General features: G+C 38.1%; 1 protein-coding gene and 1 pseudogene across 5 annotated transcripts in view; one reads left to right on the forward strand and one right to left on the reverse strand.

The window, feature by feature from the left end:
- Window positions 1-17020, forward strand: part of LOC307102090 (cytoskeleton-associated protein 2-like) — a 30329-nt pseudogene extending 13309 nt beyond the window's left edge. Inside the window, exons 3-5 of the transcript in view lie at window positions 13083-13221; window positions 15224-15358; window positions 16825-17020. The product of the transcript in view is annotated as a cytoskeleton-associated protein 2-like (transcript). The remainder of the gene's footprint in view (window positions 1-13082; window positions 13222-15223; window positions 15359-16824) is intronic.
- SOX5 (SRY-box transcription factor 5) overlaps window positions 1-26610 on the reverse strand; it is a 950952-nt gene that overhangs the window by 910067 nt on the left and 14275 nt on the right. The window lies entirely within an intron of this gene.

Genomic DNA, 26610 nt, shown 5'->3' on the forward strand with positions numbered 1-26610 from the left:
TATATGTATATCACAACTCTCTCAGCCAAACACTAAAAAGCTATCTTTTATCAGGACTCAAAAATTAACAACAACAAAAAAGGTAGAAACCGTTCCGCTACAAAAGTCTTGAAATGTTATTTATCCCAACTACCATTCTTTTCAAGTATAAAACCACTCTGAATTCACCTCAGTGAAGAGAAAATTTGGACTTCACCTATAAAACAAAGTGCAATTCAGTATTTTGAATCTGTTGCAGAATCAGTTTCTCACAACTTTCAGGGTTGTTTTATATACAACTTATTGATCCCAAATTTTATTAATCAGCTTTAAAGGAACCTGAATTTAAATCTGCTTGGAAAAGCTCCATGTAAAAGCTCAAATTCACCCAAAATTACTTAATGTGGAGGGAAAAAGAAGTGATAAGAAACTAAAAGGTAGGTTTTTTCTTTCCTCCAGAAAATACAGAGAATCACTCATATCCCAGCCAAATATATTTAGAATATTGGCAGCTCAAATTGGCATGATTGACACTAGCAAATAACACTAGAAACAAACCCAGAGCTGGGGAAAATTGTGAGCATAAGCAGTTTTGTGATCCACATTTCCCCTCTGTGAAACAGGTAAAAGAAAGCTCAAACTTATCACACATAGTCATTTACATACAGCATCATTTTATGGAATTTTTCAAGGTGTTAATTAAAGTTTTAATGAATGTTAATCATCTTCAATTTCATTGGCAATCTCTGTTCAACCATATGCTTCTCTTTTATACCTGAAAGTTTTTTTAAATAAACATTCCTTTAAATTGTTTTACTTCCTTCATATGATATTTATATTAATATTTAGGAAATAACATTTCTGCAGCATATACAGAAATGTTGTATAGTTCTCATATATTTCTAATTTCTTTAAGTAAGGAATGAGGATATAGGATTTGCATAATCATTATATTTCTAAGAGACGATCTAAAATATATTTTTTTTTAATCTTTATTCTTTCAAAGTTAAACTGGTTTTATGCACAGGAAACAAGGTTGAGCTAGAACTGAACATGGCATTGCATTCTAGACCTCTAGAAATGAAAGTCTATCTCATTAAATCATTGTACAACATTTCCTATTCAATTTTTTCTCTAGTTCTAGAGCCGTGGTTGGCAAACTGCAGCTCGCGAGCCACATGCAGCTCTTTGGCCCCTTGAGTGTGGCTCTTCCACAAAATACCACGGCCTGGGCGAGTCTATTTTGAAGAAGTGGCGTTAGAAGAAGTTTAAGTTTAAAAAATTTGGCTCTCAAAAGAAATTTCAATCGTTGTACTGTTGATATTTGGCTCTGTTGACTAATGAGTTTGCCGACCACTGTTCTAGAGAATGTTCTCATATTCAATCATTCATTTAAAAATATTTACTGACTAGAGGCCCAGTGCACGACATCTGTGCACTGGTGGGGGGTCCCTCAGCCTGGCCTGTGCCCTCTCACACTCTGGGACCCCTCGGGGGATGTCTGCCTGCCAGCTTAGGTCCACTCCCTGTGGACATCCCTCAAGGGGTCTTTAGCACTGCCGAGGAGGCAGGAAAGGTTCCTGCCACAGCCACTGCGCTTGCCAGCCGTAAGCCTAGCTTCTGACTGAGCAACACTCCCCCTGTGGGAGCACACTGACCACCAGGGGGCAGCTCTTGCATTGAGCATCTGTGCCCTGGTGGTCAGTGTGTGTCATAGCGACCGGTCATTCCGCCGTTCGGTCGATTTGCATAGTAGCCTTTTATTATATAAGACTAGAGGCCTGGTGCACAAAAATTCGTGCACTCGGGGGTCCCTCAGCCTGGCCTGCACCCTCTCACAATCCGGGACCCCTCGGGTAGGGTCCCTAGGCCTGGCCTGAGATCAGGGCCTATCAGGGCTTTCCTTACCCGGGCTGCAGGCAGCTGATCCCACCCCCTCCCCTGCCACCAGTGGCCTCTCTCTGCAGGTGACAGGCTGGGGTGCGATGGCTTGGCTGGCCTGGGCCTTCCTCTTTCTTTGCTGGGGGCCAGGGCCAGCCCTGCAAGGGGCCATCTGCCTACCTGATCGCCCTTAACCGCTGGCCTGCCTACCTGATCGCCCTTAACCACTGGCCTGCCTACCTGATCACCCCTAACTGCTTGCTGGGGGGCGGGGTCAGCCCTGCGAGGGGCCGTCTGCCTATCTGATCGCCCTTAACTGCTGGCCTGCCTACCTGATCGCCCCTAACCGCTGGTCTGCCTACCTGACCACCCCTAACCACTCTGCCTGTCTGCCTAATTGCCCCTAACTGCTTGCTTGGGGGTGGGCCAGCCGACGAGGAGCCGTGGTGGTCTGGTCTCTGGTCATTTTGGTCGTGATGCCTCTGGCCTTTTATATATAGGATAAGTCGTCTAAGGTCTGTTCTCGAAGAGCTTACATTCTAGTTGAGGGAGGCAAGAAAATTAAGACAACATATAGCAAATTAAAAATGGTAATAAGAGCTAAGGAGAAAAATAAAGCAAGAAGCAGCAAAGGGGAAGAGGGAGTGAATGTGTGTTCTTGGAGAGGGGTGGAACAGGTGATCAGGAACGAACTCATTTGAATAAAGACATAAAGAAGGACAGGAAGCAAGTCCTATAGCTACCTGGAGGAAAAGCAACTAGTGCCAAAGCTCTGGGTGGGAGGATGCAGAGCGAGTTGCAGGAACATCAAGTGTAGATGGGGCTGTAAACAAAAGAGAAGATACTTGGCTATGAGGTCAGAGACATAGGAAATAACAAATTGTTAAGGCCTTGTAGGCCATTGTATTCACATGGCTATTGATCCATGAGAGAAGTGAAAATATCGGAGGCTTTGAAAGGAAGAGTAAGATGATCTGTCTGCATTTTAACATCATCATTCTGGCTGTGTGTTAAAAATTGGCTAGAGATGAACCATGGTGGTGACAAGGGACACCAGTTAGGAGACTATTGAAATAATCCAAATGATATCATAATATCTTGAACTGTGGTGGTAGCTAAGGAAGTGATAAGAGGCAATCTGAATTTGGGTATACTTTGAAGGTAGAGAAGACAGAGTTCCAAGGAGACTAGACTATCAAAAAGTGGCATTAAGAATGACGAAGAATTTTCAACTGAAAGAATAGAGTTGCCATAACTAAGGTGAGAAACACTTTAGGGGAAGGAGGAATGTAGGGTGAGAGATCAGGAGCTCATTTTTGTAACTATTAGATTAAATCACAGATTAGACATTCAGGGAGAGATGTCAAGTAGGCAATGGACATGTGAGTTTAAATTTCAGGAAGGAGATCTAGGCTCTAGATATATATTTAGAAGTCATCAGAATATGTGTGGCATTTAGGGCTATTAGACTGGGTGAAGACTTTTTTACTTTGATAGAAAAGAGATGAGGTGCAAGATCTAAGCCCTAAGACATGCCAATGTTTAGAGATTATGGTAGTAAAGAGGAACCAATAAAGAAAAGTGGCAGCTAGTAGGTAGAAGGAAAGTTAAAAAAAAAAAAGGAAACCCAGTGGAAAATGTGTTATGAGGCAACAAGAGTAAATAACAATCTACAATGCTGCTGATGCAACAAGTAAAGTGAGGACCGACAACTGATCATTGACATAGCAACATGGAGGCCACTGTTGATTGAATGAAGAGCAGTTTCAGTGGCTTCATAAAGTCAAACAGAATCTCTTTGGAGTGGTTTCAAAGGGAAAATTTGGAAAGAATTTATACAACTTGTCAAGGAATTCTTTAAGTAGATGAAGACAAATGTGGAGCAGCTGGAGAGAAGTGGCATCAAAAGAGTGTTTTTCTTCTTAAAATGGAAGAAATAACAAGTTGGTAGGTTGATGGGAAAAATAAAGAGGGAGAATTTGATGACGCAGGAGAGAGGGAGGAACTTGGGTGGGTGGAGTAATGCATAAGCAGGCAGAGGGAATAGATGGTAGGATCTTGGGCACTAGTGGAAGCGTTTATACATGGGAACAGGAGAAGGCAGAGTACATGCAGGTAGGTGCACAGCTGTGGTGAGAGAAATTTCAAGAAGTCCTCTTTCCTATTCCTTTGATTTTCTAGAAGAAATAGGAAGCAAGATCATGAACTTGGAGTGTGGATGGGAGAGGAGGCATGACAAGGATAACAAGTCTGAGAAGAGAGGAGAAAACTGGGCTCTCTCCAACCAGATCAAGCTAGGCTCGCTCCCATCACTGGGCCTCAGAGCCTCGTATTACTTTTCCTGAGAAATCTGTTCTCCCGATGATCACACAGATTCTTTCTTCTCGGTGTTCAGGTCTCATCTGTGATGTCATCTTCTTTCCTGACCACCCCAAACAAAGCAGATCCTGAGAACTATTCCCTATTATATTATGCTATTTATTCTTCTTCATATGAAATTACCCTATTTCTTTATTTATACTTTATTTTCTATCATGCACACTAGATTTTAAGCTCCTTGAAGGCAAGAGCTATTTTGTTCACTGCTTTATCCCAGTGCCCAAAAGAGCCATGGCACACAGTAGGTACTCGATTCACCTCCCCATGGACTACATTTGGCAGGGGGGAAGGGGGACATGGTTAACTCCCCCAGAGAAATGTTGTCTACATGGGACATCTGCTTACAGTAGGTTTCTCTCTATGCTGTGATTCCAAATGCACATAACCCACATAAAGGATCTGAAGACAGGTGAAAATAAAGAGAGTTCTATTTTTGTTATTATTGTCACTTGAACAGTTAGTTAAAACTCGCAGCATCCATGTCCTTGCTGAGACTACCTTGCTGAGACTACCTGGAAGAACTCTAAAACTGGTTGTAACCTGGCTTGGGACATGGCTTGAACTAAGCTTTAGATATGACACTGAGACAACAATTCAGTTTTCAAAGTCTACAAAAAAAAAAAAAAGACTGGTAATGGGTACTCTGCTGCTGTATTTCATTTTCTCTACTGTAGATTATGTTTGTCTCTTTAAATGTTGGCAAATATAATCTAAAGAAAATCAAAGGAATTTTTTACATTCTTCAAGAAGCTAAAGTCACATCACTCAGCATCACATTCAATCACTGAGGTCCATCTCTGCACCCTGGACCAGCTGGGGGAGACGTACAGATACGAGCACTTAACCAACCCCTTTCTCAGGGAACTGAATGTCCTACTGATTTCTTATGGAAAAACAATAGCAACTATCTTTCCCCTTGAGAGAGAGTGAGTGAGTAACCACAAGTTGTAATAAGTGTAAATGTCAATTATTTTACAAAAGGTGAATTAAGTCTACATGATTTTTAAAAGTTACTTTTTCTTTGAGGCACATGACTTATTTGATTTAAACTAGCAAAACATTCATTTACAAAGAGCAGTCTTCATCACACACTTCCATATATGCAAGTTTAATAATTTTTATTTTTTTTTGTTTTATTTCAGCGCAAAACACAGGGAAAGAATAACCTCCTATGGCTTATTATGCAGCATTTTCATGAGAAGAAAGCGAACAAATTCGAGGGACACTGTGTTAATGTAAGCCGTGACCAACATGCTCTCTCCATAGCCATTCCTCAGGATCTCATTTACACAAAGTGGCAGCGTCGGCTCTGCTGGTTTTGAACTGAACATCCCCTTTTATGGAAAATATCAACAGGGATTTTTTTTTTTCATGGCTGGAGGTCTTTTCCTCATCTAAATATTAAAGTCTGACAAGTCTTTCCAACTTACTACTTATATAATCTTGCTTGCTACTTGTTAATTAGTAGCAGGGTGATAACTATTAAAAGTTGAAAGAGTTTCCTGGTGGTTGCAACAAGTTTCAACATGATCCCAAGCTTTGGCAATAACCACAAGGGGAAAAAGAAAGCAAAAGGAAAATTCCTCTCCAGAGTCCTTCATTTCTGAGAGAAGGGTAAATGCTACTGACATTACATCACTCTCACTTGAAAGACTTCTCAATGCCAAAGGAGGCCAAATGGTAGACCTGGTCATGTCCAGCGTGCAACACACAGCTCAGCGTGGGTGCCAGGAGACCTGGGTTCTGGGACCAATTCTCCTGCATCCCCGTGTGACCTTAAGTCTCCTCCAGCATCCCTGGATCTCAGTTTCCTCCAGTGGACTTGGAGGCAGGATTATAGGCTACAGAACAGTGTCCCCATTCTAAAACTCTGTTTCTACCAGCCAACTGAAATTCTTGAAGAAACTTTTTTCAAAACACACCTGAAAGCCTGGGCATTCTAGTTTATCTCTTTTAACAGGCAAATAGTCAGTGTTTTGATAGCTAGTATAAATACGCCACTTTTACATTTTAGAATATTTGTGGGTTTTTTATATATATTATATCATTTACTCCCGGAAGCAGTTTTGTGAGCTGTGTTATCACTATTTCTTTGACAAGTTAGGAAAGAAAAAAAGAATGGAGGAGAAAAAGAGATGAAGTAACTTGCCTAAGGTCAGAATGAAGGTACCACAACGTGGAGTTATTTGGCCCTATCCCTTCATATAGAATTGCAACTTATCAGTACAAGCCCACAACTAGAGGCCAATTACTACATAGAAAATAGAAACACGCAGCTAATGGGGGGACGGGGGTGGGGGGGCGGGGGGGAGACACCCTCTGAGACAAGATTACAAATGTCTCCTATGAACTCAAATAATATATCACATTATCACCTTGGGTTCCCCCCGACCACCACCACCACCATTTAATTCACCATTTTTCAGAGAAGTCAGTCTAAAATAAATTTGTCTGCAGTGGCAAATCTCCTAAAACAAATATTAAACACAGCTACTGGGAAGCTTGTAGCATGTTATCAAAATAATGAAATATAAATACTCAATTTATATACCACATGCCTATTAACAAAGAAAAAATATACACATCATCCCCTAGGCCTGAACTAAACTTTATATTTCCATTACTCAAGAAAAAGAACAAAACAAGTAGAATCCCGGGAGAGTTCAAGTATAAAGGTCATGGTAGGTGCTTGTCAGCACTCAGCGGTACCATCAGAAACCTTATTCCAAACTGCAGAATGACTAACATGAACATCACCCAAAAGCAGACCCTGTTTTTTTCCAGAGATTATAACGTGTACGACTAGTGTCATTCCAGTTGAAAAATGATAAATTCTGAACTTCATCTAAATGTATATGACATAAAAAAAAATCATAAACCCATCAACCTAAAAAACTGCAACTCTAGCTGCAGCACTTTCTGCTCTGTGTTTCACCAAAGCAAGGAATGAACAACTAACATCTATTTGATTTTTGCAGTTACAAAATGTGTTCATGTGACTGACATATTCCAGTCTTGCTAAAAACCTAGGAGTTAGATACAATTTTATAAATGAGGAAAGGGCAAGTCAGAGAAATTCCGTGACCTGAGTACAGAAACCCAGATCAGAACTTTAGATCCTCGGGCCTGCCGTGCTATCTCCAAAGTGACAATACAAAACGGGGTAGGGTGTATTATGGGACTAGTGGGTACGTACAGTTAAGCCACTAAGAACTAGGAAAAGTCTTACAAGGATAATATTTGGAATTTCCCTAGAAAGCCAATTTTTTTTCTAATTTTGAAAGCCAATATTTATTAAGGCCAATATTTATCCAACATGCAATAAGAGCTAACTTAGGGATTTAAAGTACAAGAAAATCAGAAAGAAAGTATGTAGGGAGAGAGAGGAACAGAGGGAGGATAAATTTCCTCACTTAGCTAAATGACTGATTGTGGCAGCGGCAGGCAATTGTACAGAGTAAAGAGTGAGGTTTCAAAAGTTAAAAAGGAAATATGTCATTGAAATTTAGACAGGAATATTAAGATAAAGAAAACTGTTAAAATCTATTAAAACTGCCAGGATTCCATGATACTTTTAAAGGTTTATCTCTGCTAACTCACTGCGTTAGTACGGATGTAACAAAAATTATTTACAGAGCCTAATCCAACTTAATTCAAATTCAAAAAAAAAAAAGAGCCTCGTCCAAACTAATCCAAGCCTTATCTTTAGTATTAATTTGAATTTTCCCCTTTAGTCAAGTCACTAGGAAAAGTGTTCTATTTCTTTTTTTAAAAATATATTTTATTGATTTTTTACAGAGAGGAAGGGAGAGGGATAGAGAGTTAGAAACATCAATGAGAAAGAAACATGGATCAGCTGCCTCTTGCACACCCCCTATTGGGGATGTGCCCGCAATCAAGGTACATGCCTTTGACCGAAATCGAAACTGGGACCCTTCAGTCCACAGGCCGACGCTCTATCCACTAAGCCAAACCGGTTAGGGCAAAAGTGTTCTATTTCATAACCCTCCTCAAAAAATGCAAATTCCTTAAGTAGTATGAGTTTTCAAATTATCTACAGTAAGATTAAATAGTACTCAACTATTTTCTTATTATCCTGCTTCCTTGTTGAATCCTCTCTTGTTTATATCAACCCTCCTAATAGTATTCCTGGTAGTGGAACATTCCCAGGAACTTTGGAGCTACCACAATGAACAGGTGGTATCTGAGCTCTACGGCAAAATGAAAATCATATGACCTGGCGATTAGTCACTTTACTTTTAAATAAGTCTCTAAAATTATGGTCTTTTAAATTTTATTACTGTTGACAGCAGTCATGAAACTATGTGTATATATAATTGTGTATGTTTCTTACTGTTTATCTATGGAAATGACCTATTTGCAAGCAACCGCACCAGTCTACAAGTGGCTAGACTGGTCTTGACAAGACAACAAATAAACTCAAATGAAGAAACTTCCTGAAATAAATTTTATTATTATGAAAATTGGGAGTGACCTCTGACCTAGAATACTAAGCAGGGAAAAAAACTAGATTTAAGATACTTAAGACTCTGGAAATACTTAATAATCTGAAAATGTAACCTGAAAAAGTAAAAAGACAACAAAATTATTTTTCCATGTCAACAAGTTAGCTCAGAATTATTGGTTTTGAAAGACTGTGCATTTTTCATAATTTAGAAAGCACAGGCCCACCAATCTAAAAATGGACACAGTTTTACGTGTCAGTTATAACACATGAACACAAAAAGATAAAATCTATTGTGATTAAATAAGGTATAACTATAATGTAACATATTTTAAACCACATTTTAAACCTTTACAGACAAATAAGTGGTCCTCCATAGAACTGAACTTAAGAAACAATAAACTCATCTCCCTGATGCTGCTATTGCCTTAAATACTTTTGGAGGAGCGGTTTTGTAATCCTCCCATTTATGATTGACCTGAGAAACAGACCGGCCACTTGAGTTCCACAGTGTGTGCTACTCTCCACTCCCACTTCCCTTTTGACTACCTGCCTGTTTTAAACCAGGCTTGGCTCAAATACATCTTTTGACTATTTTTGAAATATAAAGCCTTTCTTCAAAGTTAGCAAATTTGCCCACTGAAGTTATCAAAAAGAGGGTGCCTCAGGCTCTATGACAGCTGCAAAGAAGGCAGCGAAAGACCTTGAAAGGGACTACTCTGAATTACATTAAAACCTCTTTCTATAAAAAAGCGGTTATTTTTAAAAAATTGCATGACTTTCTAGTCATCTGACTTAAAATATATCTTAATCAATAAAAATACAAACAAAACATTTTTCAGCATTTCATTTCCCCCAGACATATACACTGAGGGTCAATGGATGTTTGTTTGTTTGTTGAATTGGGGGAAAAATAACCAAAATTAACATAGAGGAACTATTTAAACTGGCAATAAAAGTTGGACAAAGTGATCAACTTTGTTAAGCCTACTGAGAGGAACCATCAAATGAAAGTAAAAGGAATACTTGTTAAAATAGTTTTCCTCTATTTCAGAAAAGCATCCATTTAAGGTTGGACTCTTGTATCTGCCTCTCTAATACTCAATTTATCTCTCTTTCTCTGACAAACTCTTATTACTCCAGACAACCAAAATATCTAGGTTTTGGTGAGTGCCATATCCTTCCTTATCTGTCCTATTTTGAGGTCTGGCTACTTAGAATTCAAGACATTTGGAACTTTATCTAGAATTAGAAGGTTTTTAATTTATTGCCTTCCCAACATTCAGACATAACCCCAACAAGTATGTGAAGACCAATAGGGAAGTAGAAAATAATATACTGACATAAGCAGAAAAATATATCAGTCAGATTTTGCATCAAATTTGTATTTCTTCCAGATTCCCAATGAATATGGATACTATTAAAAGTGCCATTTTATCTGGATGCATAATAACAAACTTGCTGAAAAGAGAAGATGAAAGATGGTTTAAAATATTATTAAGTGGGTACACTTCACATTTCAGCGATATCATTTAGCTCAGGGGTGGGGAACGTCCAAAGCCTGGGAAATCATTTGGTTAGGGATGAGTTAATAAATGTTTGACCAAATATAGCAGCTAGTTTTTAAGTTGATAATTTTGCATGGCCCACAAATGATGTTATATCCAAAGGGCCCTAGGCAGAAAAAAAGGTTTCCCACCTCTGATGTATCTGAATCAAATTCACCAATAATCTCTAGCAAAACAGATAAATTTCATAAGACTGGTTGTAAATAAAACAGATTGCTGATAAAAGTGTCATTATCTTTTGAGGTAACTCCATACTCTTTTCCACAGTGGCGACACCAATCTGCATTCCTACCAACAGTGCAGAAGGGTACCCTTTTCTCCACATCCTTGCCAGCCATTCTGGCAGGTGTGAGGTGATATCTCATTGTAGTTTTAATTTGCATCTCTCTGATGACTAGTGACATTGAACATCTTTTCATATGTCTATTGGCCATCTGTATGTCCTCTATGGAGAAGTGTCTATTCAGGTCCTCTACCCATTTTTTAATTGGATTGTTTGTTTGTTTTTTGGCATTGAGTTTTATAAGTTTTTTATAAATGTTGGGTATTAACCCCCTATCAGATGTATCACTGGCAAATATGTTCTCCCATTCCGTGGGTTGTCTTTTCATTTTGTTGATGGTTTCCTTTACCATGCAAAAACTTTTTTAGTTTGATGTATTCCCATTTGTTTATTTTTTTCTTTTGTTTCTCTTGACCAAAGAGATATATCAAAAAAATATATTGCTACGAAAAATGTCCAAGAATTACAAATGGAACTCTCTTTTGACCCAGCAATTCCACTTCTGGGCATATGTCCTAAGAAACACAAAATACTAATTTGAAAGAATATATGCACCCCTTTGTTCATTGCAGCATTATTTACAATATCCAAGATTTGGGAGCAGCCCAAGTGCCCATCAGTAGATGAGTACATACAAAAGCTATAGTACATTTACACAGTGGAATACCACTCAGCCATAAAAAGGAGGAATCTTACCTTTTGCAACAGCATGGATGGACCTGGAGAACATCATGGTAAATGAAATAAGAAAGTCAGAGAAAGACAAGTATGATTTTACTTACATGTGGAATCTAATGAACAAAATAAACTAACATAAAATAGAAGCAGACTCATAGAGACAAAGAACAGACTGTCAGCTGTCTAAGGAATAGGGAGTTGGGGAGTAAAAAAGGTGAAGGGATTAAGAAAAAAAACAAACAAAAAAAACTCCATAGACACAGACAATACTATGGTGATTACCAGAAGGAAAAGGGGGGTAGGAGAGGTAGAAAAGGGTGAAAGGGGGTTAAATGGTGATGCAAAGAGCCTTCACTGGGGGTGGTTGAACACACAATACAATATATAGATGACGTATTATAAAATTATACACCTGAAACTTATATAATTTTATTAACCATTGTCACCCCAATAAATTTTTAAAGTATTATCAATAAAATGACTAAATAGTCCTTCAAACTAAGACTACCAATTTTTATATGTTCTAACTCCAAATCTGTTCCTAAATGGCTTCATAAGGAAATAAAAAGTGGTCATGTGTAAAAGCACTGGATTTGGAGAGCACTAAATTATTTATAGTTTTCAAAGCGAACTTTCTAAAATGAGTGTACAAGTAGCTAACCAAAAGCCACATGACTTCAAACTATTGAAAAACCACCAGCAATCCTTTGAAAAGACAAGACTTATAATTTCAATGAATATTTTCACTATATTCTGCACTATATTACTAAGATTTTCATCATAGCATAACTTTTAAACCAATTATCATATAAAGTTTTAAATAAATTCTTTGTTTTCTTCATAACTGTGACATAGAGGTGCATTTCTAGGCTTTTTTCTTTCTCTTCCAAATTCTTGTTTTTACTAGTAAGACAATAAATCTGATATCCTCTTTTGATTAAATAGTGGCCATTTCCATTTTGCAAGCAAGATGTCTGAGATAAAAAGATGAAGTGCCAATTCCTTAAGTGAATTAGAGGGACTGTTGACTTTAGAACTCAGAACCTCTCTATCTTAGATTTGGAAGGCAATTTGATGCTTATAATTTGATGTTAATTTCTCATATATATAACACAGTTCTTGTTGCTACATGGAACACAGGCTCTTTATAACAAATACCCTACAGATCTTTAATTGGTAGTTAGGAAACATGCTTTTCCTAATCATCGGGTCTCTTTTAAATATTATATTTTTAAATACTCATTTAGGGAAACTAATGAGGTAAGATATGAGAGGGATAAAGAAGGTATGTTGTTTTCAAAATTAAAATTTTCAGGACATCCGTCCAGCAGGCATAAAACAACATAAAACAAATAACTAGATAATCAAACAATAAAATCAAACTAGAAATAATATGAAGGCTCTTTTAGAAACTATTATTGCACATATGCAATAATTACTTCCATCAAGAGTTTTATTATACATTTGTTTTTATGGAATCATAATGCATAAGTGCATGCTATTGTTTAAACACATTCACCACATAGCCCATAACAGAATATGATGACAATATGTATTAAGGATAATACAGAAAATGCATTCTGTATTATGGTTCCATAATACAGCATGCAAATGGTTCTGACTAAGCAGACACAGGAGACGGTCGTTAGTGCGCATGCTGTGAATGTATATTATGAATAATGCATAAAACTTGGCTAAATCCTAATGAGTCCATTGACATCCTATGGGGTCCAAAGGAGGCTCAGATCCCAAAGCATGGCCCTGGCACATTTCGACCCACCAATCATTATAAAAAACAGTACCATGTAAACAAAGGCCATTAAATGACACAAATGCACTCCCATTCTAGGTAACGGTTTTGAAATGAGCGCAGGAATTGGAAGAAACTTTGAAAAGAGAGCTAAAAGTCCATCTTACATCATCTCCCCACTTACAGATTTTCAAAATTGTCCCTTGCAATTTAAATGGGACAAAAGCTGCGGTGGAAGGTTTGATGTTGTTTCTTTTCTCTGGTTTCCTTCAGGGAGCTGCTATTACAAGGAAGATCTGAGCAATCCCTAAGAAAAGTGACCACACGCTTTGACCACGGTGGTAGAAAGTCTATCTGCTTTCAAAGAGCAACGTTTACAAAACGAATTGTAGTCAATTAAATAAGGAAATAGATATAATGTGTCTGAAAGCAGCCTTTATGGTAGAAACTCCTTAACATTCTAGTTCTACACAGCTTTTTTAAAAATATATATATTTTATTGATTTTTTACAGAGAGGAAGGGAGAGGGATAGAGAGCTAGAAATATCGATGAAAGAGAAACATCTATCAGCTGCCTCCTGCACACCCCCTACTGGGGATGTGCCCGCAACCAAGGTACATGCCCTTGACCGGAATCGAACCTGGGACCTTTCAGTCTTCAGGCCGACGCTTTATCCACTGAGCCAAACCGGTTAGGGCTACACAGCTTTTTAAAGAATCCAAAAGAGTGCCGCGAGCATGCTACTTGCAGCCATTTAAAAATATTCATCTTTTTCTAATAGGCATTGAAAAGGAGTCCTTGAAATGAGAAACCATATGCATTACCCCTCCACGGGGATGACCCCAAGATGAACACCTATAGGAACACGTTCAACGTGTTCACTGAGCCAGAAACGCAGAGCTGAGCAGGCTGTGCCCGAGATGCACAAATTAAGTATGCGGCCGCAGCCTGTGCACCCAAGCCTCTCCTTGGAGGGGGGCTGGGGAAGCAAGGATCACTGCTGCGTCCTGGTGCTCCCAGGGGCGGGTGGGAAATGGGCATTCTGAGAGCACATCCCCAGAGTACCACGAAGAGGCGGACCGGCAAGGGCTGGCCACTTGGGGAAGCAGCAGGCCAAGAAAAACCCTGCACTCTCAGAAAACATGCAAGAGCAAAATGTTGAAGTTCTGGGATGGAGTGCTTGACAATTTGCCCAGTTCCCTGAGGTTTTCCCATCCCTTTACCAGGTCTAACAACCGGGCACAGTCTAGGCAAAAGCCAAAGCGGGAGGCTGCCATAGGGTTTAGAGACCATGGGAATGCATAAATACCTCCATCACTCAATTCTGAAATGTGGGTCATATACCATCCCATGTTTGGGCGAAACTCAGCTCCACGCTTGGTTGTTCGTGCTAATGTAGCCTATAGGGCAGGCGTCCTCAAACTACAGCCCGCGGGCCACATGCGGGTGTTTTTGCCGTTTTGTTTTTTTACTTCAAAATAAGATATGTGCAGTGTGCATAGGAATTTGTTCATAGTTTTTTTTTTAAACTATAGTCCGGCCCTCCAACGGTCTGAGGGACAGTGAACTGGCCCCCTGTTTAAAAAGTTTGAGGACCCCTGCTGTAGGGTGTGAACAGGGGGCTCGCTGGGACAGCCCTTCTGTGAAATCTTATTGCCATATTTTCCCATCTCTCACTACCAGCACAGCCAGAAATTCTAACTCTAAACATTTATGAAAAACAACCCTTCATACATTTCTATTTAAAGTACAAATACTCATGGGTATCGTTAAGTAAAAACATTTATGATAAATTTGCATGTGCTTTCTTTTGTGAAAAGAACTAGGACAATAGAGGGGCCTAGTGTATTGAGGGCAGGCACTGGTGGTTTAAAAACAGGGTGAAAGGTTAGAGATGGGACAGGGTGGCAGACCAGCTTTGCTGGCTTTTCCCATTGGAATGACTCTGGCACAGTCAGGGGTTCTGCGATGAGGGACTGAGACTTTCAACCGATTCAAAGTTTAAAACTTTCTTGGCACTGTATCAAGTTTGTATTTACACCTGGGTAGGTGTGCCACAGGGTTGTTAGAGCATGAAGGATGAAAATCATACAAAAAATAAGCTACCTCTTGAAATCACTTCTGCTGTTTGCCTCGTTCTAAAATGTGCCTCGTATCAAGCACAACAGAACAAAGTTCGGCTCCCGGTACGCCAGTTCCATCAGGCTATTCCCCCTTTGAAAACTGTTCTCCACCACAGCTTGGCCCAGCCACGAGATAAGCGACTGACAATTGCTTCCCTCCCCGCCGTGTTTTGCCACCCCTCCCAGATGCCACCAAAAGAATCACAGAAAATCTCTCAGCAGCACTTTGCTTCTCAGCAGGAGGCCGCACTGTTTGTGATATCCATTTTGATACCAACCTAAATTAGGCCTCTGGAAATAGGTAATGCATAAGAAGAAGCATTTTGTGTCACCAAATTATTATTACAGGTTACTGTTAACCCTTGGGAGATAGAGGTGAGCTCTGCAGCTCCCCACTGAGGTGACTATTTGTCATGAAATCATAGGTCCCACCTCAAAAGATGTTTCAGGTGAGCGTGCGATGAGGCCAGCTCTCTGGCTGACCTATAGGGTTCTGATAGCTGGTTTAAGCGGGGAAGCTAGGGGCAAGGCCAGTTAAACAAAAGGACCAGCACAGCATGAGGAGCCAGCAGTCAGCACACGTTTAACAGCTGACAGAGATGTGGGGAAACGAGACGGATCAGGACATGTAACTATCAGACAGATTGAAGTCGCTCCTTTTCAAAAGCTTTTTGCAAAGACAGGCAGAGGGGCAAAATTCAGAGCAACACCTTTTTTTTAAAGGTCATGTGATAAAACTATTAAACTAGTCAGGTTGAAATAATAAATTAGAATATTGAGTATATTGATTTTTTTAAGTATTTCTTCATATAGTTCAAATGGGAAGTAAATTTTGTTGTTTTTTTTAACTTTCCTGATCAAACATTTAAACTTCTGGTCCATAATAGAGATTCAGAATTCTGTATTATAATTACGGCACCAGTTCTTGAAAATATTTATTATTATTTTATTTTGTAAAATTTAACCTTTGTAATATTTGATTCACTCTTGTTCTTCTTCCTTTATTACCACATTAAAATAAGCAGCATTCATAATGCTAATAATTATAAACATAACTAAATTCAAGACTCTAAATCTAAAGCTACTTTCTATTAACCTATGTTAGTAAAGAAAACACATAGAACATGCATGACATCTCATCTTTTAGCTCAACCTGGGTCAGTTTTGGATTAAAAGTTGCATAAGAGTCATCATAAAATGTCTTGCAATAATACATACAATACTGTCTCATGTAATAATAACTTGGCTTTTCCTTCTTCCTCATGCATTTTTATTCTGTGTTTTGGTAGAAAATTATCATATGTGCCTAACTTATCTCATTAAAATAAACAGACATGACTTGAGTTCATCTCTCTTGAGACACAGCAAACACAATGCAAAATGTATTTTCTCAAATTGGAATAACGTATTTATTGAATAAATAACTGCATAATTAAAGCTTTTTTAAAGTGAGTATCATAGGTTTATGAAGAAGAGCCACAGACTTATTCTGCAACTGGTATCATGGAGAATAAAATCGCTGGTAAGAACCACCAAAGTTTTATAAGGAGTTGAGCAGACGATGGACACCAGCCAAATTTCATAGCTACACGGAGCTTCTGGCTGCGTCTCTAAATTTGAAGGCAGAATAAATGCTCCTCTCCCCTTTCCTAGATGCAACCCATAAAATGAAAGGCTCTTTTTAATGTCTAAGAATGTTGTGTAGGTCTCATTCTAGTCAGCAACAAGGTCTTCAGACTGAGAAAAATGCCTACTCAACCACGTTTAAGCTGCAGTATATAACATGTGAACGTGAAAAGTGCTGGAATCACACATTTCTGGGGGAGGCCGACAGAGGATCCCAATACAATCTCACTCAAGGAATTCTGACTAGCAATCACTTGGCATCCTCGGGACATCGAGATCGCATCTGAATGCCAGCTACTGAAATTAAATCTCCTAGGTTTCCACGGTCGAAAATCATTCCTCAATTCAAATAGTCAACAGCATTACATCTGGTTCTAGTTAAAGCACCTTGCTGTTGGCCAGGCACCTTCTTGAGTTCCTGCAGACTCTCTGTCACACTCCATAGGTACCTGTGCAGTCCATTCCCTGGAAGTTGCTTTTGCCATGGCTTCCACCTTAAAAATATTCCTACGCCCGTGCTGATTTTGTATCTGTTCAGTGCAAATTGAGAGTCATTAGTACTTTTCCATAGTTACATTTCTTGTTCAGCTGATGTGTCCTTTTGTTTATTTTGAAGTTTTCGATGTAAGACAACCCGGAGTACCACCTTCTAAAATTACTACTGTCCTACCACCCTCCGATGGAACATTAGCGGGAAGCAATATTCTCCAAAGCTATGAAGCATAGACTGCCCTAAATTACATTGCAGTCACTGCCCTGAGCTCACACATTTTTGAATAGCCAGGCTCCCAGGGATCTCTCTGTACGGACTGCATTTACTGCTTTGAAATATTTTTAACCCAGACGCTGAAGTGCCAGCCTTGCAGTTCAGTTCCTCCTGCTAATCCCAGCCTGGGTGGCTGTTCTGAAGGGAAAGCATTCAAAACATTGTAACAGTGCATCAACTTTGACCCTTTTCACTTAAACATGAGACTCTTTAAAAAAAACGTCTGAATTCCAGAGGGAATCACTGAACTTTGACCTGCTTAAAATTAGTTTTGTTTTAGTGCCTTCATGGTGACTCAACAGGCCAATTTTCCAGACACTTAAGACGTTTCTGCCCCTGAAGATTCCAGTTCAAGTCCACAGCTATGTTTGCGAGTCGAATCAGAACACTTTGTCCCAGGGTTTCAAGCAACAAATTCCCAGATCGCCATCTCTTTGCCAGATGTTGGCATTAGTTGGTATTAAGCTGGATCTAAACACATAGACACGCACACGCGCACACACACAATACACACAATCAGAGGACAGGTTCTTTTTTTTCCCCTTAGAGTCTTTTTAGGAAACAAAGTTTTCCACTCAAAATTCAGTCAGGGAGAAATGTTTATCGGGATTATATAAACATTACTTGCTAACCTAACTCCTACAAGAATAAAACTCCCAGCTTTTGGTAAATAGTACTAAAATATATTTATAATACAAGCTTTCTGAATCTACTTTTCCTAATGGGAACAAAAATACTGCTCAGCTTTTATTTTCTAATTTATTACGGATTTTTATGATTTCCACTGAATAAGTACATTGCAAATGAACACTATCACAATACTGTACTTGGCTGCAATGGAATTTCAAATATGACATCTGTTGTCAAAAATCGATGACAGTTAATCGGTATATAAGATTACCTGAGAACTAAAGGTGTCAAACATGTTTAGTTTCAAAACTCTTTCCCCTTTTAGGAAAACAAACTTTTTGGCCAAAATGAAACAGCACCCAATTTCATTAATATAAACTAAGGTGTTTAATAGGAAGGAAGTAGCTGTTAGCCTGGAATATTCCTGCATAAAACCTATGCTTTAAAACTTTTGTAATAGTCAAGGACAAAGGCATTCACAAAAAGAAAACCCAATTTAGTTCTATGAAACCAGAAAAAAAGAATATTGACATGTAAGTTAACCAGGATAAAAGAATCAGTATGACACAAATTACATACCATGTTAAACAATAAGCCTTTTTTGTCTGCAAAGAGTGAGCTGTACTGAAAAGTGGTGCAAAAGTACATACCAGGTCTTCCTATGCAAACACTGGTTTGCATTTCAATTTATCAATTCTCAGAGCTACCAATGACATTCTTAAAAATCTAGGCATTTGATTCCAACTGTTTAATGCGCAAATCTGGAGATCAGAAACTATAGGGTACAGGGTCACAAAAACTGATCACAGCAAACTTATATTTGAATTGTTTACTCTTTCTTACTAGACAGCACTAATTCTAATTCTAATACTCAGAAAATAAAAACTACTCAACTGAGTCTCTCTGGCAATCATTTCTTGCATTTCCTTCCCACTGAAGAGAGAACACACTAGAAAAGATGTTCAAAGTGGAGGTGAATGGCAAGCGCTCTGGATATGCACATTACCACTTTGTTTTCATTTTATTCATAAATCATTCAACACATAAACATTGTGTGAGTTGTACTGAATGGCCACAGATTTCTTAAATTAAGAAAATATTTGGAATTCAACCCAATTATTTTACATTTCAAGCACATGTAACTATCTGGGTTCTTAACCAGGGGTTACCAAAATAAGTACTAATTGTTTAGAAAACTGGGTCAATAACTTATAGGAAGAGGTCAACTAAAATGAAAATTTCAAATGCTACCAAACAGTGCCTTCTAATAACATGAAAATAAAATATGAATTATGCAGAAGTCTAATTGAAATGCACATACTTATAAATCAGACAGTAAGTGGCAGTATGTAAATAAAGTAAAATTTTAGAGATGTTCCCATAGAAGGGCCATTATCTGGAGAATCTGCCAACATTGGATTAGCATTATAGTTGCTTAATCCTTTAATTGTTTTAATAATAAAATATGCTACTAATTGTGTAAGGTATTTTGGCCTTGTATTCCAAAAGACATTTGCATTTTTCTTTGTATACGTTGTAAAAACTAATATACAGTGTCATTAAAAAGTAATGCGACTGGTTTTTAAACAAACATACCATGTCATCCAAATAGTGACCACCTTAGAACAACCACTGGCTCTGAAGATCAGCCATTCCTGCCTCTGCCTGCTTTGGAAACTGCTTTCTAAGTCTGTACCACACACACACATGCATGCATACTTCCAAATATCCTCAACGGTGACAAATTTCATAATTTGAAAGTCAATTTTAGCCATTTTCATCATTTCTGAGAGACATTTATAGCCAACTCTGGTGAATAGAAAAAGGATGATGAATCTTGGTATGAAATGCGAATGGAAAGTAATGAGATGGATGTTTTTAGTCAGGCTTGCAAATGACTGAAAAGACAATTCTGAGAGGAAGTTTTCCAAAATGTTTTGAACAAGGGCATCATTGGAATCAGAGTTTTGCTTCTCTGGGTGACAATTTTGAAAAAAAACAACATTAATATGAATGCATAAATTATAGTGCAATCATTGTTTAAAAAAAAAAATCAAGCTCCGTACTTCTCACTTATACTCTGCCAATAGGAAATAGAGCCAATGTACATTTCATTCAGATGGTTATAGGTCTACATTCTGAAGCTCCCACGGGGTGAAATTAACCACAGGTTGGTTTGCAAAATATTATATATAATATAAACTTAACTGTTATGATCTTTCAAAAAAGCCCACTAAAATACTCGGATTTTCATAGTCAGATACTTACATCCAGCCCCAATCTATAGGCCCCTATAAACTTTTCTCTCCTATATACAGTAAAAACCTGACAAGAGCTCACTGTGGAATTATGCACAAAGACTGCAAATTTAAACAAGGTGTGACTGTATACTTTTTCACACATTATTGTATCCTGCTGCACCAGTACACTAATGTATGCACAATTCCAAAATAGCTTGGGCTATTACAGCACAATCTGAAAACTACTAAAATCACAATTAAGAGCACCTGTCAAAGGCTGTTCCTTCATTATTGCAAACTAGTAAAAGGTTGATTTCACTATTTGTATAGTACAATACAAAACTATATATAGAAAAATGTCTCTGTCATTGCCCCATAAATCTGAGGTCTTATTTTTTATTAAACTCTTTGTAGTTATAAAAGTTGTTTCATCGATATGAATACGGCAATGGGACTCAATAGTATTTAATCGACTCAGTTATGGAACAAGCGTACTTTTTCCCCCATGCTGCCCTACTTTCCTTTAAGTTGCATTTGAATTATTGATGAAGTTGCAATAAAGCATTTCTTTGTTACACATTATTTAGAAGTAGAAAATGATGTTTCATGGTTAATTTTTAGACCCATAGTAATAAAATAAACACACTTGCTGTCCTTTCTACGAAAGTCAATAGCTTAAAAGAATGAATTTTCCTCTTTTTTCCTATTGTCTTGGAAATGTGATGTGCTGAAATCATGAATAAAAATACAAAAGTAAAAGGAGAAAGTGGTAAGCAAAGTGCACTCTAGAAAATACTGTTCCAGGGCTTCCTAGATATTGAAAAGATTTATACTTTGATACATTTAGGTTCTACTTTTCCTCAAGTTATTCTGAGGACCCATTTAGTCATGGAGCAGGATGAGGCCTCCCAAAATGGTAGGATGAATAGTTTTGGGGACAAGGGCAACGTTTCTTATTTAGACTACTCTAATCACTTCATAACTGATGCCCCGCCATCCCATTCTCCAAACACCCAGAGTGATCTGTTTAAAATGCAAATCTGAATCCTTTCATGACTTGCCATTGCCTTCATAATAAAAACTTAAAGCCTTAGCATCACCTTGAAGAACCTACATACGAGGACTCCTCCCTCCTTCCCCAGACTCATTCTTCACAACTTTTATGCTTCTTTATTTTTAAAAAATATATATATTTGTATTGATTTCAGAGAGGAAGGGAGAAGGAGAGATAGAAACATTAATGATAAGAAAGAATCGATTGGCTGCCTCCTGCATGCCCCCTACTGGGGATCGAGCCCACAAACCAAGCATGTGCCTTTTGACCGGAATCAAACCCGGGACCCTTCAGTCTACAGGCCAATTCTCTGTCCACTGAGCCAAACCAGCTTCTTTTATGTGTCCCAACCACTCCCATCTCCTTTACTTCCTCACTATTTTAAGCATTAACACTTCAGAGCTTTACACGTGGGGTTCTCTACTCCATACTCACCCGCACTTTCTTCACTTACTTAGCCCTTATTTTTCCTCACATCCCAGCCCAAATGTTTCTTCCTGATGAAAGCCTCCTGCGACTTACAGACTAAGTCATTCTACCTTCTGTCTCCTTCGATCTTGTACTCTTTCTCCATAGTACATACCACTAGTACTACAGGTACAACTTTCTTAATGAACTTACTTCCACCCAGTCACCAGTGTAACTGATGTGCTGCCTTCACTCTGCAAAACATACTATTGGCAATGGCACCCAAACGGCAAAGAGGCTACTTAGCCACTTTGCTTGTCTTCTTGATCCCAAGTCTGTTTATGTCATTTGTTATTGTATTTGGGTAAATTCATTAAATAGTATATAACTAATGAAATATGAGGGCAAAGAAGAAAGCTTTTAGTGACATTAGATTGCATGCTTTAAAAATAAAGGTAAATTGTTTTTAAAAAAACACTAAATTGGGTGTCAAACAACGTAATAAAACTGGGGAGAAAATTTTTTTTCTTTTTTTTAAATTAATTTCTTTATTGATTAAGGTATCACATATTTGTCCTCATCCCCCCATTCCCATCCCACACCCCTCCCCGGGAAAAATTATTTTAAAAACCTGGATAAATTCTGCACTTAGCTTCCTTGCCAAATGCCTTTAAGCCCTCCTGACAATTTTAGTAAATAAAAGGTAAAAATAGAAGCATATATTACTATGGGTTTAACTTCCCAAAAAAGATGGCAAGGACCATTACTCAGCAGACGCATACTTCAAAGCCCCGACTATCCATTAATTAACTGGCTCACTGAAAAACACTGATAAACAATGAAACATTGATAAAATACGTTATGTTTAAAATCATAAAACATTCAAGGTAGATATCATTTCTTTAAAATTCTATGTTTTAGCGATTAAAAAAACACACACCATAAAACAGTCCTGCTACCAGTCACAATTACACTGGAGAACAGAATATCTCTCTATTCTCTCTACTTGTTGGAACAATTAGATGACCAATCCTATCTTTTTGTGCATTGAAAGCTCCATTTGAACAGGGACCAAATCTATGTTGGCTTACCAGTATAACCCCATTATTCAACATTTGTCATATGTGACCAAGAACAGACTCACAATAAAAATATTTTCAATAAATGAATAGTTAAGATTAGTCAGACACAACACTGTTTCTTTTAAATTACTATTAAGATAATATGCAAATAGTTACAAAGAGATTAAGTACAAGTATGGATGGAATCACCTGAAGATGGCAAGGCACAGTTGTTGTTTTTTGTGAGAGACAATATATGTCTTTTACTCAGTGATGTTTTTTATTATTTTTCAAAGCACTTTAGCATAACAAGGTTCCTACCTTTTAACTTATAAACTATATTTAAGGCTATGTGATTAAGTTTCCTTAGGAACCCAACTTTGATTACCATGTCCTTATTTCTATATACTGGTTCCAAATCCAGCTAACGTTTAATTTTATCTGTTATAAAAAGTAATAATAATGCTACCTGAAATGCATTTATCTTCTTCCTTCCAATAAATTCAAAGCAACAAATGTTTGTGAGCAGGCACTGTTAAATAAAAAAATGAGAACACAACTAAAATGAATTTTTATTAGCAAAATAAAAGATATGCTAAGGAGGCTAAGCTATCTAAAGTTCAGGCGCAAGATGAATCTGGGATCATTCTTTTAAGCCAGGCTGAGTTTTTCCAGAAAAAGTCCTTATAAACATTTAAAATCCCAAAAGGACATAAGGAATGTACTACATTTATGCAAGGTTTTGTCTTTTCAAGTTCTCTATTACTGAGACAACACGAATTTGAATCCCAGACAACATGAATAAAGATATCTTTTAATTATTGCATATAACTGATTTATAAATTTGTGAGTCAGAGAAAAAAATAAGCAACAAGAGAACATTCAAAAGCATTCTGGAATATAAGGCAGGATATGGCTCGTAAATTAAGACCAGATATACAGAGGGGTAATAGTGTCAGTGTGGCCCCAACCTTTTAGTTAATAATGAGGAATTGCTAAATAGGAGGAAATGCTAAGTCATTATGACCCTGGCTAGCGCACATGCACACAAAAAGACAAACACATGCATACACAGACACACAAGCTCCCTCCAGGGTTCTAACAATATTTTAAAGCATCACAATTATAGTCTAAAATCTTATTTATTTTTCAATGCTTGGAGTGCATACTATCTCATTTACATAGTTGCATAGGTCAAATTCATAAAATTGTCAAAATTTGTCTCCAATGCACTTTCTCCCCATTTACCATATAACTGAAGCTCTAGAAATCTAGCTCAGAAGTCTTTAGGGTTGATGGGGGCAGGGGTGGGGGCAGGGGAAGATCATCCATTGGAATACTGTAAGAAAATATTATAACTTCTCTTTACATTTCTTATTCTATTGATATGCTTTATTCCCTTTTTAAAATTTATCTTTATTGTTGAAAGTATTATAGATGCCCCCTCTTCTTTCCCCATTGGCTCCATCTACCCCACCCCCAACCCCATTTTTGTGTTTACTATTAGTAAAGTAATACTTTTTTATTGATGGTGTCTATACAGGATCAAAAAAAAAATAGGAAAGTATTGACTTAGATGCCCATCTGGGAACCAGAAAAACCGAGACCTACACTGTTGTCTGCATACTGGCCAAGAATTCTTCTACCATCATATGTCTACATCCAATCAGCTGTCTTACTTCCAATTAAAATGTTCCCTTGGTTTCATTCCATTAATTTTTTTTTTCCAAAGCTGGAAGTTCAAAATGATCCACATGGTTTTATCTTCCAACCTAACTGCTACACGACTGTCACAGGGCTCCTCCTATCACAACAGGAAGTTCACAGTCATGCTCTTCTCACTTCTGTTTCATTGTTTTGTCCCAGGCTACAGTTTTCATATGCTTAAGGAAGTGGGTTATGGATTACATTGTCTAATTTTTAGCTAAATTAACCCTCACGAAGTTAACAAGTGGTTTAATTTTTTCCTTGCAAACAAAACAAAAATCTAGGGCTTTTCAAGTAATATTAATAATGCAAATAAAAGTGAACATGGGAAAATGGCAGAACTGTATCTCTTAGACCCACCTTTGTCAGCCATATTTCATGAAAAAAAAAATCTGTGAAAATTAAAAAAAAAAATAGAGAAAGAAAGAGTCTCAGGAAGGCTGTGTTTAGTGGATGCTGTGGGGTGATGCCTAGTGGCACCCATTTCCCAGTTGCCAGGAGTGTTGGCTGCTGAACGCTCACATCTAAGGCCCTTTCCAAGAATTGCTCTCCTCCCAAGTTCCACCCCCACCCCAGGGGTGGCGCACATCCAACACCAAGGTGACCTTGCAAAGGTCTGGTCCCCTGGCCTCCCTTCAGGACATCTCTGAGGAGCCACCCAGTTCCAGAGCTCCCCATAGGTTTGCTGAAGCCTCAGCTGCATCACAGTCAGATTCTCCTTCAGCCCATCCTGCTTCTCTCGGCCCCTCACAGGTGTTGTTCCCAAGGCCCTCCCAACCTACCAAACCGCATGCAAATCGACATCACAGTTGGTCTCCAGGGAACTCGGATATCACTTGTACTATCATTTGCCTGAACCTTGCTCTAAGTCTTATTGTGCCCTGGATATTAACTAAAGTACACACATGTACATAAATTATCAATATGTATGTATGTGTATATGCACACATGTACACACACATTCTGGATTCTCATGTGCGTTATGCTCTCCGGAAACCAAGCTCTCTATAATTTCAAAAACAAATCACGCTATTTCCCACCTCCTTTCCTTTTAACTCATATTGTCCTGTCTACTTGGAATACCCACCTCCTTCTCTGAGCACCACCCCCTGCCCTATTCAGCTTAACTCAGAGCCTTACCAAGGGGAGGCTGGTGGGAGGAGTGTGTCCAAGTGAGGCAATAGAGGGTGCAATGTTGCAGAAATTTTAAGAAGCATAATATAACTCACTAAAAGTCAGTGTGCTTCTTATTATCATCTGGCTCCAACAATTCTAAATTATACCAGTAATAAAATGGTCCTTCCCACCAGAGCTGACACCCCCATGGCCCACCCTGGATATGCCATCCACCCACTTTTAGCCTTGACTCAGAAATTCTAGTAAACATTCAGCATGTCTAGTAAAACCTGTAGGTTCGAACACAGGCCACTACTATTCAGTAACACCAAATAAGTGGTATACAAAGTAAAAGTAATCAATAAATAATATTCTCAATGATAAACAACATTAACATAGACAAAGTAACTGTGTTTTCTGAACTGATTTAACTTTCCCCAAAAAGGGATGAAATTATATTGGGACAACAGGAAAAGGAGTATGTGTGGTATTAGGAAGTAGAGGTAGAGTATGAGTAGTATAACAAAGCCAAGCTGTAGAAAGTCAATTGACAGCTAAGATTTTTTTAAAAATACGAAATATAAGGAGTAAATATGTTATTTAGATATACAGAGTTGAAAGGAGTAGGAATGGGGTAGGCATGATCAAAAGTAAGACAGGAGCATTATTTATTCTATAGCTTTGAGTTTTATATGATGTACACACATGTTATTTTAATATGTATTTAATCTAATAAAATACTCAGCTCATACAATTCATTTAGAAAACCTTCCCCAAACTCTCTTCTGTGATCTCAAAATACTCTACTCTATCACTATACCTATCACACTGATATATTATAATTACCAGTTTATGTTACTAGCTCCCCTACCAAATCCAGGTTCTTGCAGACAAC

This window comes from Cnephaeus nilssonii (genome assembly GCF_951640355.1).
Source record: "Cnephaeus nilssonii genome assembly, chromosome: 6".
Classification (NCBI taxonomy): Eukaryota; Metazoa; Chordata; class Mammalia; order Chiroptera; family Vespertilionidae; genus Cnephaeus; species Cnephaeus nilssonii.